We start from the raw sequence: 13,612 nt of genomic DNA on the forward strand, positions 1-13,612 counted from the left end.
TGCTCACCCAACTTCCTCCATTTCTCTGTTCAGCCATCTCTGGGATTGCCTCTGATTCTCTGAGTGTGATTGAAGTTTCTACCTTAGAAGGAGGGTCATAAGGAGACAGAGTAGACAGTGGAAGAAATGTCTGGGCCACCTGTTCTTCCCATTCCAAGGCAGAGAGGCTGAGGGGCAGTGTTGGGAGAGTTTCTCGGAAGTAACTTCCTAGAAGAAGACTCTACAAGATACCCAGGGGAATATCAGCTTCCTGAGCAGGGGCTTGGTGTTCAACTGAAACATTTTCAATGCCAGGTCCCTTTATTAATCCAAATTGCTTCTTGGATTAATAAACTCTAGGCCTTTGCCCGCAATGTTATGCCTCTTCTCCCATATTCCTTGCTCTGAACCATCTTGCCCTGTGTGACTGCCTTGGGGGTAGGGTGGGAGCTTCTGACTCACAGTCCTTCCTGGCTGGACTCTACCTTTCTCTCTCCTGCTGGTCATTCTGTTCCTGGACTTTTCTTCTCTCTCCACACAGGAAGCCACCAGTGTGCGCTCAGGGCAGCCAGGGTCTGCATCCTTGCAGCTCCCCTCCTGTGGACACAGTGCTATGGAGCTCTTCCTCGTCTTCCACAGGCAGAGCTGGCTGTCTCCTTCCCAGGCCTCCAGACCCTCTCTGCACACCCACCTCTGGGACTTCTAGCATCTTGATGACCCCGGACAAACTATCGTCTGCAAAACTGTTCTAGAGATATTGCTGGCCCAGACAGCTTCTCTCTCCTAAGTCTTGACCAATCCAAATGCTGATGATGTAGCTCTGAGCCAGCCATGCAGCAGGCACCTGAAAGGTAGCAAGGAAGGCTTAGCTTTGGTACAGCATTCTGTCTTCTGCACACTCCTCTCTCCACCTTGGATGCCCTTTCTGCTTGAAAGACTTATAGGAGGAGCCGGGTAGTGGTGGCATACACTTTTAATCCCAGCACTCAGGAGGCAAAGGCAGGTGGATCTCTGTGAGTTCAAGACCAGCCTGGTCTACAAAAGCTAGTTCCAGGACAGGCTCCAAAGCCACAGAGAAACCCTGTCTTGAAAAACAAAAAAAAAAAAAAAAAAAAAAAAAAGAAGAAGAAGACTTGTAGGAGGATCACAGGGTTGAGGTCAGTCTCAACTCCATGGTGAGACCCTGCCGCAAAAAGAAGGCAGAAGGGGGGCTGGAGAGATGGCTCAGAGGTTAAGAGCGCTGCCTGCTCTTCCAAAGGTCCTGAGTTCAATTCCCAGCAACCACATGGTGGCTCACAACCATCTGTAATGGGGTCTGGTGCCCTCTTCTGGCCTGCAGGCATACACACAGACAGAATATCGTATACATAATAAATAAATAAATAAATATTAAAAAAAAAAAAAGAATCTTTAAAAAAAAAAAAAAGAAGGCAGAAGGAAGGGCAGCCATAGAATGAAAGAAAACATGTGCAGAGTGTATACCTCATAGGGGATGGATGAGGCCTCACTATACAAAAGCAACTATTACACTTTCGCAATAAAAAGACAAATAGTCCAGTTCTAAGCTAGCAAAGGTGTTGGACCTCACAGTTCTGCAAAGCAGAAACAGAAATAGCCAATAATTACAAGAAAAGGAGCTCTATATCAGTAACCACCCAGGTCATACAAGTGAGAAACACACAGAGTTAGCACTCCACACCCACTAGAGTAGCTGTAATTATAATGTTAAAAAAAACCAAATGGGGGCTGGAGAGATGGCTCAGTGGTTAAGAGCACTGACTGCTCTTCCAAAGGACCTGGGTTCAATTCCCAGCACCCACATGGCAGCTCACAACTGTCTGAAGATCCAGTTGCAGGGGATCTGACACCTTCACACCAATGCACATTAAATAAACCATTAAAATATATTTAAAAAAAACCAAATGTTGCTGAGGATATGGTAAAGTTGGAACCAATTGATGGAGGGGCATCTAAGATGGCACAGCTGCTTTGGGAAACACACTGGCCATGCCTCAGAAAGTTAAAATGTAAGGTACCATGTGGCCCGATACTTCAGTCTTTGGTAGACCCAAGAGAATAAAAATATACATCCACAAAAACCCATGTACATAAATGTCCACTGGTACACTGTCGAATGGCCCAGTACAAAAAGCACACAAAATTCCATCCAAACTGAATAAACAATGAAATTCATTTATATACTGGCATTTTCTTCAGCCATAGAAAAGAATGGAGCCTTGATATATGGCATAACATGGATGGACGAACACCATTCTGAGGCCAAGAAGAAAGGCACAGAAGTCAGTATGTTGTATAATTGCTTTTATATGAAATGTCCTAAATACACAAATCAAGAGTCAGTTAACAGACTGAAAGTAGCCATGGGCTATAGAACAAAAGAAAGGGAAGTGACTGATAATGGGCATTATTTTACAGGGACTGACGAAACTGCTCAAAATTAAATCACGCCGGGCGGCGGTGGGGCACGCCTTTAATCCCAGCACTGGGAGGCAGAGGCAGGCGGATCTCTGTGAGTTCGAGACCAGCCTGGTCTACAAGAGCTAGAGCTAGTTCCAGGACAGGCTCCAAAGCTACAGAGAAACCCTGTCTTGAAAAACCAAAAAAAAAAAAAAAAAAAAAAAAAGTTAAATCACTGTTGTGGTTGCCCAACTTGTCACAAAGCCTGCATGAGGAAAAAGTATCTTGTACTTTCATTGTTGTTACCATAATTTGTAGCTGAAACTCAAACCCAAATAAATTAATGAAGTGTGGGTTAAGTTCAAGTTTTTCATTACGAGAAGCATGTGATATTCTCATCACTTTGAGAGTAAGTTCTTCGGTCCCACACTTCACAGGGACTCCCGTGAGAAGACACCTCGTTACAGCTAATCATGGTAGTTGAAAGAAAGCCAGATTCCACCTTCGGCATCAGTGAAAACACTGCAAACATACAAACCGAAGCTTCCCAGGAGCAGAAGACTCACACTCGGAGTCCGCGAGACGGAAGAAGACACAGTCGTAACACCAAAGGCAGCACTTCTGCTCGGATGCTTCAAGCTAGCTGAGCGCCCTCTTACAACATCAGCAGCAAGTACGGTGATGGCCTGACCTTGACTCCTAGGACGGCTGAGTTGTCAGGGTAGTCCTTGTCCCCAGTCCCCGCTCCACCCCACCAGAAACAGTGAGAGGGTGAAGGTGAGGCTGCACTGCATCTCGAGAGCTGCAGCTTTGCTTCCTGGCTAACCTGGGCCCACCAGAATCTGCTATTCAGTGATACCCAGTGTCCTAGTAATGGTTTCTATTGCTGCAGTGAAGCACCACGACCAAAGAGCAAGTTGGGGAGGAAGGGTTTATTTGACTTACACTTCCACAATGTAGTCCATTGCTGAAGGAAGTCAAGACAGAATCTCAGAGCAGAAACCTGGAGGCAGGAGCTGATGCAGAGGCCATGGAGGAGTATTGCTTACTGACTTGCTCCTCATGGCTTGCTCAGCCTGCTTTCTTCTAGAACCCAGAACCACCAGCCCAGGAATGGCACCACCCACCATGGGCTGGGCCCTCCCCCATCAATCACTAATTAAGAAGATGCTCTACAGGCTTGCCTACTGCCCATTTGTTTTATTTGTTTGTTTGTTTAAGTGCTTTGTCTGCACGTATGCCTGCATGCCAGAAGAGGGCATCAGATCCCATTATAGATTGTGAGCCACTGCAGCTGCCTGGAATTGAACTCAGGACCTCTGGAAGAGCAGTCAGTGTTCTTAAACACTGAGCCATCTCTGTAGCCCTACAACCCACTTATGGAGGCGTGTTTTTTTTTTTTTTTTTTTTTTTTTTTTTTTTTTTTTTTTGGTTTTTTGAGACAGGGTTTCTCTGCAGCTTTTTTGGAGCCTGTCCTGGAACTAGCTCTTGTAGACCAGGCTGGCCTCGAACTCACAGAGATCCGCCTGCCTCTGCCTCCCAAGTGCTGGGATTAAAGGCGTGCGCCACCACCACCCGGCTGGAGGCGTTTTCTTAATTGAGGTTCCCTCGTCTCAGATGTCTGTATCAAACTGACATAAAACTATCCAGCACACCCAGTGATACCCAAAGGCAAAGCCTGGTGGCATAGCCCTCCTCACAGGCTGGCAATGGCTGAACTTGTGACCAGGACCCCAGCACAAGATTCTATACCTGTCTTAACGTTCAACTGCACCTGATTTCAAGCACCCACCTCAAAGCACAGAAGCTAACCTGACATTGTTCTCTAGTTTTCTTACCATATGTTAACCTCCTGTACAGTTCTGGGCTCTTCACATGTATCTTAATCTACTAGAAACGTCTCTTTGTGCCTATGGTCAGTACTCGGTGAAGCAGAGATCTCAAAGACTTTTTTCAAAAACTTATTTATTGTGTATACAGTGTTCTGTCTGCATGTCTGCCTGCACACCAGAAGAGAGCATCAGATCTCATTACAGATGGTTATGAGCTGCCATGCGGTTGCTGGGAATTGAACTCAGGACCTCTGGAGGAGCAGTCTTAACCTCCGAGTCATCTCAACAGCCCCATCTCATGACTTCTTTACATGTTTTCACAACAAACTATGGGAAACGCCACAGGGTCTATTCTACAACTGGCAGTTCAGTTTCCAGGGTATTAGCAAAAGGCTGATTCTCTAACACTGACCGTGGGCAAATGCCACAGGCTCCAGGATCTAAAGAACTGAGACTCTATTTTGGGACTGCTAGAGGCAGAGGTGGTTGCCCCCACGCCCTGTCCTCCCACTGGGGATACTCAGGGCTTCTCCAAGCTACAAAGAACTCGTAAAGGAGCAGAGTGTGCTGTGCTGACTCATGCTGGCTGTGGGCCCAGGTGACCGCCTGGTCAGAAAGGACAAAAAGGCCCATTCCCTCTGGGCCATGTCTCATAGAGGAGCAGTGAGTAGCCCAGGCCAGGCCCGGCCATAACAAACACTGTGAACCACTGAAGAAACCAGAGAAAGGAAGGGAATATAAAAGGTAACTTTGTTTATTTCATATATTTCTAATCTGAACTCAAGTGGAATTTCACGACACAAAAGCAGCCCAAAGCGAGCAATTCAGTGCATTGGGTATGCTCTCAGAATTGTCTAGCCACCATATTTTTCTAAAACATTTTCATTACCCAAAACTCTTAAAACCACTCAGCAGTGACACCTAATCTTATCACCCACAAGCCAACCTTTCCCCACACCTGTAACAGCCAATGTGAATGCACGTGCCTCATATTCCACAGAAACGGAATTAGACAACTTCGAACCCGTGCCTGCCATCCCACTCCCTACACTATGCTTTGGGCAATCACCCACTGTGTAGCATAAACCTGTAGGGTGAGGTTCAAAAGAAAACTTGGGACAAATGGCTAACTATAGTGAGTGCCTACTGACATACCAAAGAGTCTCCTGGCCTCTAGGTTCAGTACCTGCGGCTCCTCTGAGCTGTCCTCACCCTGGCCCCTGCCCTAAACTTCTCCAACTACCGGTGGCTTCCTTTCCCCCAGTTTCTCATTCCTATATAACCCTGCCCTCTTGGCTCTTGATCCCCTTGGCCCTGTCTCTTGCTCGCCCCACCTCTCTCTTCTATGGCCTGTTCTCTCCTGGCTGGCCATGTTTGGGTCTACTTTCTCCCTGCTCTGGACCCTTCTCCTCAACCATAGCTGGGAGGGAGTGGCCGTGCCCCCATTTCATTCAGCTAACGCTATGGCCAGCTAACCCAAGCTGGGGCACTAGCTCATCTACTGAGCTGGCTCCATCTTTTGGCAAGTGTGAAAGGCGCTTTCAAATATTTGCGCACAAATATTTGGGCATCGACTTTCACTCGATCTGGGTACATACCCAGGAGTAATTTGCTTGTACGGGATTCCGCTTAGCTTTCTGTGGAGTCACCAAGCTGCTTTCCATGTCTCGACCATTTGTTTCCAACCAGCAATGTTTAAACATTGCGCTTAATTACTCTTCAAAAAAAAATCCCTTTCCTCTTTCCAGGAAAGCCCCCCCCCCATACACTGCTGACCCCCTCACACCTGAGATACAGGGCGGGAGAATCTGCAACTCAAGTGGCAGGACTGTCAACAGTACGAGCTTTCAGCCTTGCCTTTTCCAGAACAGGAAGTGTGGGCAGGAGCAGGGAGGCCAGGCTGCAACCTGCTCGGAGTCCCTAAAGGGAACAGACCTCAGGTATTCCACTAACCCCGGTCCTACCGCCCTGCAGCACTCGGCGCGGACTGAATACCCCGCTGAGGCCCTCAGAGCATCCTAAGGAAGGCGGCGGCTGCACAGCTGGCCTTGGCCCTGCTCTATCGCACCCTGCGCTCACACCCCTACCTGGCCCTCCGCCAGTCCGCACCTAGCCCAACCCAGGGAGCCGCCCCAAGCTGCCACCCACCCCACACAGCCCCCGGGGTCACGGGCGTCCACTCTGCCCACAACGCCTGACCCCGCGCAGCCAATCAGCAGCCGCGCCGCGGCTCGGCCCGCGCCAATCCAAAGGCACTGCCCCTGGCCCGGGAGATGCGCGCGCACCTTGCGGTCGCCCTCCCTCCCATTCGGATCAAAGGGAGGGCGTTTGCGGGATGCTGTAATTCCCCCACCAGCCTTGCTCTTAGCCAAGGAGGTCTCGGGTGTGGGCTTTAGTCCACCGCCACCTTGGAGGTCTCGGGCCAAGACTGAACAGGGCAGGGCAAAGCGGTCACGTAGGAGGCAGAGTGCCACCTCAGCAAAGCACAGCAAAAGGTTGAGTCGTGAAAGCGTGTGAGAAAGCACGCCTGCCAAAGTGTTCAGCATTCCAGGCTGATGTCACCAGGGATGAAAGTAGTCGAGAATGCCAGCACGTCACCTAGCCTGGCCTATGTAGCGAGGAGCCGGTGTGTGTAGAGGCCACAGGTTGGCAGGGTGTCTTCGATCGTTCTTCGTTTTATTTAATTGAAGCAGGATCCCGAGTCAGCCTCTTGAGCGGGCTTCCATTTAAACCATGTATTCATGTGGATGCTGGGATCTGCACTCTGATTCTCAGAATTGCATGGCAAGCACTTTTTCCATTGAGCCCTCTACACACACACACACACACACACACACACACACACACACACCACACACACACACACCACACACACACACACACGTGCCCCTTACCTGGGTTTGTAAAGCAAACTAATAACACTCTTAAATACAAGACGAAGGTGTGGCTTTTCCTTTTGCCTTATGCCACAACCTTGAAGATTGGGTCTTAATTTAAAATTCTCACACTGGTCAAAGTTCTACAACTGTAAGTAGTGGGTAGAGCTGATCGCCCCGTCCCCTAAGCTTTAGCTCTTTGCAGAAAGAAGTGTCCTGGAAATTATTTTAAAATTCCCCTAAATGAACTAAATTAAAATTATTAATTATTAAATTATTAATTATTAAAAATCCTCTAAGTTGAACTAAATGTTCTATTTCTTTCCCGTATTGGAGTTCGACACCTCATACCAGGCTGGCTCTCCGTGTGGATGTTTTGTGTTACCACCCTCCAGCTCCAGCACCCAGCGCCAGGCAATGCTCTGAAGAGGCCCCTCACCTACATACACTGTAGGACCTCAAGAGGACTCCCACGCAGTGGGGGTCCTTTCCAGATCCCGGATTAGGCACAAAGCACACCAAACATCTGTTTTCACAGAGAGCAGGGAAGAGAAGTTAAAGTGTCTGCTTTGTGACTCAGACCTTGTAGGTGTCACACTTAGGAGAAAAGGGGGAGGTCTGTGTTAGAATGGGCAAGGGTGTTGTGGTAAAGGAGACAGGGAACAAAGGAAGGGGGCAGGGATATTTATCCCAGAGGGACAAAGGATAGAGAGGAGACAGACGTGGCACACGGGCAAATGGCCATAAAGGAGAAACCCCATGTTAGGATGAGGTGTTTAATTTTAATCGGGCTTGTTAATTAGGTGAACCAAAGAGGCCTTCTGATTGCTGGGTTTTGGTAGTCAGCCTCAGGTGGAGGAAGTGACCAAATAAGGGAATAGACCTTGGTGGCTAGCTTTAGGAATGTAATTTAATCTTTTTAGCAAAGGCAGAGGGAATGGGAGAGAAGGGCAGGCCCACCAGAGCCACAAAGCCAGTGGACTAGTGTCCCTTCAGGATCCAATTCTTTGCATCTCTGTCCACCAACACGAAGACACATACCTTGCTTACTCAATGTCGTTTGGACTGGTCACCATAAAGGAAAGGCGGGGAAGAAAGAATGAAAGGACAGAAAGGAAGGAAAAAGAGAGACCCGATTGGCTTACACTTCCTGTTGCATTGAGGGAAGTTAGCGCAGGAATTCCAACAGGGCTATAACCTGGAGGCAGAGCTGATACTGACACAGAGACCCTGATCACTTACTGGCTTGCACCCCATGGCTTGCTCAGCCTGCTTTCATATAGAACCCAGGACCACCAGCCCAGGAGTGACCCCTCCCGCAATGGGCTGGGCTGTCCCCAGTCCCCATCAATCACTAAATGAGGAAATACTCCACAGGCTTGTTTGCCTACAGCTGGATCCTGTGGAGGCATTTTCTCCTCTCCAGTGACTCTGGCTTGTGTCAATGTGACATAACTAGGCGCACACAGGGCAGGAGAAGGGACAGGGTAATATTGATTTACTTGTGATTTTTTTTTCCCCCTGTACTGAGGTATAGAAGTTAGGTTCTCACACAGGCTAATCAGGCACTGGGCCACTGAGCCATATCCCCAGGCTTCTTCTTATTCACTATTTTCTTAATTATAAGACAGGAGCTGAGCCGGGTGGTGGTGGCGCACGCCTTTAATCCCAGCACTTGGGAGGCAGAGGCAGGTGGATCTCTGTGAGTTCGAGACCAGCCTGGTCTACAAGAGCTAGCTCCAGGACAGGCTCTAAAGCTGCAGAGAAACCCTGTCTCGAAAAACCAAAAAAAAAAAAAAAAAAAAAAAAAAAAAAAAAAGACAGGAGCTGACTAAGTTGCCCAGGCTGGCCTTGAATCTGCAATCTTCCGGCCTCAATCGGAGGCTGCCTGCCTATTTCCTAGCTCCTTTACAAAAGCGTCGGTACAACTAGGAGTGAGTTCTTTTTCTTTTCTTTTTTTTTTAAATTACATTTCCCTGGGGCTGGAGAGGTGACTCAATGGTTAAGAGCACTGGCTGCTCCTCAAGGGAGCCAGGATTTGATTCCCAGCACACACACACGGTGACTCCAGTCCCAAAGGATGCGATGCTGTCTTCTGTCCTTGTGGCCATCGTGTGTACAATGAACATCCGTGCAGGTAAAACAGCCATATGCATGTGTCTTAGGGTTCCTATCACTGTGATAATTTACCACAGCGACTTGGGGGAAGGAAAGGGTTTGTTTGGCTTACACATCCACATAACAGTCCTTCATCAAAGCAAGTTAGGGCAGGAACTCAAGGCAGAAACCGAAGCACAGCCACAGAGGAAAGCTGCTTACTGCTCCTCATGACTTGCTCAGCCAGCTTTCTTATGCACCCTAGGATCACCACCCAGAGGGGATGGGTCCTCCACATCAATCCTTGACTAAGAAAATGCCCCACAATCTTGCCAGTCTTATGGGAACATTTTTCTCAGTTTTTGATTCTGTCTTCTCAGATAACTCTAGCTTATATTGGGTTAACAAAACAACTAGAACAACAGAAAATAAAAATTTAAAAAAATTGTGGCGGGGGCTGGAGAGATGGCTCAGTGGTTAAGAGCATTGACTGCTTTCCCGGAGGACCTGGGTTCAATTCCCAGCACCCACAAGGCAGCTCGCAACTGTCTATCACTCCAGTTCTGGGGGATCTGACACCCTCACACCAATGCACATAAAATGAATCTAAATAAATTATTTAAAAATTGTGGTGGGATTGGGGGATGCCTGCCATAGCACAAGTGTAGAGGTCAGAGGACAACTTGCTGGAGCTGGTTCTCTCCTTCCACCATACATGCATGGTCCGGGGATGAAACTCAGGTCACCAAGCTTTGTACCGAGCACCTTTTCCTCCTGAGCCATCTTGCCCGTCCCATGGGTGAGTTCTTGAATCTCTCCATATTGTTATTGTCCATGTAGTACCACCAGTGGATAAACAGGAGACCGCCTGCTGTCCTTCCCGTGTTCTGGAAGTATGGGCAAGAGAATGGGAACCAATGGGGACTAACACCCATTGGTTCATTTAAAAGTCCTTTGCCCGCAAAGCATGACCAGTACATGCGTGGTGGTGGTGATTCCATGTTAACACGCAGAACAGAATGTGTGTCTACCTTTGGCCAAGCTCCTCAAGGTCTGGCACCCTGGGTTTTTGGGAATTAGGTAATGCCATTACCTTTCCTGTTCCTTGCCCGGAGTGTCTGTTAGAAAGACAGGTTACATCTATGTCCTTGTCCCAAAACCACAGCCAAGCTTCTCTTCCTATGTTTCTGGGAGAATGGTAGGATTATGAGCGGTGGGCACTACCATGGTTTCTCTATTTGCTGTGTGACTGCTCCAGTCATTCTCATTGGCCTGGAGCAAGCCCTAGGGGATCGGTCTGTCTCCCAGCTCCACAGCATTGGGGGTACACGTATGTGACAGCACAATTTTTCCTTGGGTTCTAAGGATCAAAATCTGGGCGTCGTGCTTTCAGGGCAAGCATTTTGTTTCTTTTTTTTTTTTTTTTGGTTTTTCAAGACAGGGTTTCTCTGCAGCTTTAGAGCCTGTCCTGGAGCTAGCTCTTGTAGACCAGGCTGGCCTCGAACTCACAGAGATCCGCCTGCCTCTGCCTCCCGAGTGCTGGGATTAAAGGCGTGCGCCACCACGGCCCGGCAAGCATTTTGTTTCTTAAGATTGTTAAAAATCAAAATGATAGCAAATTCAGTTATAGTTGACCTTAATTTGCAGTTTATGTTTGGAGTAACCCCCATTCTTCAAAATACAGCAAGAGCTCCTATTGGTCAATAGCAGAATCTTATCCTTGCTTTGGGGAGTTGGGTTTGTTTGCTCAACATGAAACCAAAAATATCAGATGACTTCAGGCTGCATGATTGTCAGGGTTTAAGTAAAATCCTCATTAAGATGAGGTGGTGGGAGCAGGGCGGTTGTGGTGCACGCCTTTAATTCCAGCACCCGGGAAGCAAAGGCAGGTGGATCTCTGAGTTCTACAGAGCCTGGTCTACAGAGTGAGTTCCGGGACAGCTAGGATTACATAGCGAGACCCCGTTTTGAAAAACAAAAACAAAAGCAACAAAAGCAAAACATTTATCTTTTTTTTTTCATTTACTTAACTGCTCATTGTTTTTAATTATTTATTTATTTATCATGTGCGTGTGTGTGTGTGTGTGTGTATGTACCACATGCATGCAAAAGTCCAAAGTCAGAAGACGGTATTAGATCCCCTGGAACTAGAGTTTCAGACAGTTGTGATCCCAGTCATGTGACTGCTAGAAATTGAATCCAAGTCTTCTGCAAGAGCAGTAAATGCTATTAATCACTGAGCCATCTCTCCAGTTCTTCACTTAATTGCTCAGCGCTGAGAAATGATTTGCCCTAGCAGATACATAGTGAAAGAAGGGGGAAAAGATTAGAAGAGGCAAAGGATCAAGTAGTCTGCTGTGCTGGGAGGGTTACATCTCCTAGGAATGTCAGAGCCACCCCCGGAAAGCCTCACCAACATGACAGCTGGAAGAGAGCTGAACAGCAGCAACAGCCGTGCTAACGTGGGCAGAGGGAAAGCCTAGATGCCTCAACCCTCCACAAAAAACTAGAGGCAGTAAAGAAATGCTGAGAGCAGGGGAAATTGTCCCCAGGGAAGACCACGCCAACTGGTTACCTAATACCAAACAGGCAGCCCTAGAAATATACATATAAATAACATTGTGTAGACTGAGCAGGTTGTTTCTATATAATTAGGAATATATATGCATATACATATACTTATGTAACAATGGTTAATGAAAAAAAAGGCCATGAATTTGAAAGCTATCAAGGAGGGGTATATGGGAGGATTTGAAGGAAGGAGAGTGAAGGACAAAATGATGTGTTTATATTAAAATCTCAAAAAATAAAAGAAACACTTTAAAAAGGAAATGATTTAAATTCTCCTTGGAAACGAGGCTTGCCATCATTTGCACTTATTTCTGGTATATCATTGGCATCGGTGTTTCAGAAGAAAGACAGGAAGAAGTTAAAGTTGGTTTTCCTGCCTCTTTTCTATCTCCTGAAGTGAAACGCACTAAGAAATTACTTCTTGTTGTGCGTCTGCTCAGGGGAGTTGAGCAGGCCTTAAACACCTCAGAGGTAACAAAGTCACTTACCTAGTAAATCCAGGCCAGTCTTTAAAATTCTCCTTCTGTTCTAACCAATGCTGAGCATTCGGAAGAGATTTCTCTGCTCATGGCTGTGAGCTGACCGTGTCAGAAAGATAGACAGATAAGCCTGTGTCTTTCCACAGTGTCAGAATTTATTGAACAGTAATAAATTACAAGTCATTTTGACTCTGTTGACTCTAACTGGCCAGAGAATCCCGATTTTACTTGATAATAGAGACTGATGGGATCCCAATGCAAGACTCTCAGGATTTTGCTTTTTGTTTGTTTGTTTGTTTGTTTGTTTGTTTGGGGGGGAAGTCTTTTAACATGAGTGTTGGGGAGCCTTGTGCGGGTCCACCTTTCACAGAGCTGCAGCTGTCCCTGAGTGACCTTTGCCTGCTTTTCCTGTGAGGGTAGATAGACTTTCACCAGTGGGTTTTATAGCCGTGAATAGCGTCTCTGTTTCTCTTCTTTGTTTCCAGCTGGTGTCTTTAAACAGGAGCTGGGCTTCCCTTAACCTCTTATCTTCTTGTTTAGATGGAAGCATGCCTGCAGTCTTTGAGCTGGAAAGGTGAGCGAGCATCCCAGTAATAACTCTGCTTAAACCTTTGTCATACCTGCTGCTACGGGGTCATCTGGTAAATCAGAATCCCATCTCATTACATAGGCTTTGGTGCCCAGTTCTAATGGTTTAGCTGCTTCAACAAATCGAAATATAATCCTATATAGATGTGTACCATTTTTGCTGCATGTTTCCGTGAGCATTGGTGTTATACTGGCCCTGTAAGTACCTGTACGAGAAAGCTTTAAGTATCTGACTTGTACCCGTCTGCTGAGTTTTGAATGTTCATATTGTCAGTGCAGCTTGACATTCTCCATACCCTTGGATTGCCCTTTGTGGTATGTCTGGATGCATGGCAACTTACTATTTCCTGTGCTATAATGTTTAGCAAGTGTACTTCCCCCACCATATACATGTGTGTGTGTGTGTGTGTGTGTGTGTGTGTGTGGTGTGGTGTGTGTGTACGTGTGTGTGTGTGTGTGTGTGTGCACATGCTGGAGACTGACCCCAGGGTCTCAAGGATGTTAGGTAAGTCCTTTACCACTGAGTTCAGCAAGTAGATTTCCTACCCATCATTTTACCTTAATCTTTTTTTTTACTGTGAAATTCTAAAGCACCAAGTTCCCTCAACATAAAGATGTGAAGTTTAGAGAATGGTTGTCTTCCAGGCCAGTTTGAATAAAATTCAATTCCTTCAAGTAACATGTCTTTAGACACCCCCCAAAAAAATGGTTGGTAGTATTTTTTTATAATTTTATTTATTTATTTATTTATTTATTTATTTATTGCCACTTT

The sequence above is a fragment of the Arvicola amphibius genome, chromosome 1 (assembly GCF_903992535.2).
Source record: "Arvicola amphibius chromosome 1, mArvAmp1.2, whole genome shotgun sequence".
NCBI classification, from domain to species: Eukaryota; Metazoa; Chordata; class Mammalia; order Rodentia; family Cricetidae; genus Arvicola; species Arvicola amphibius.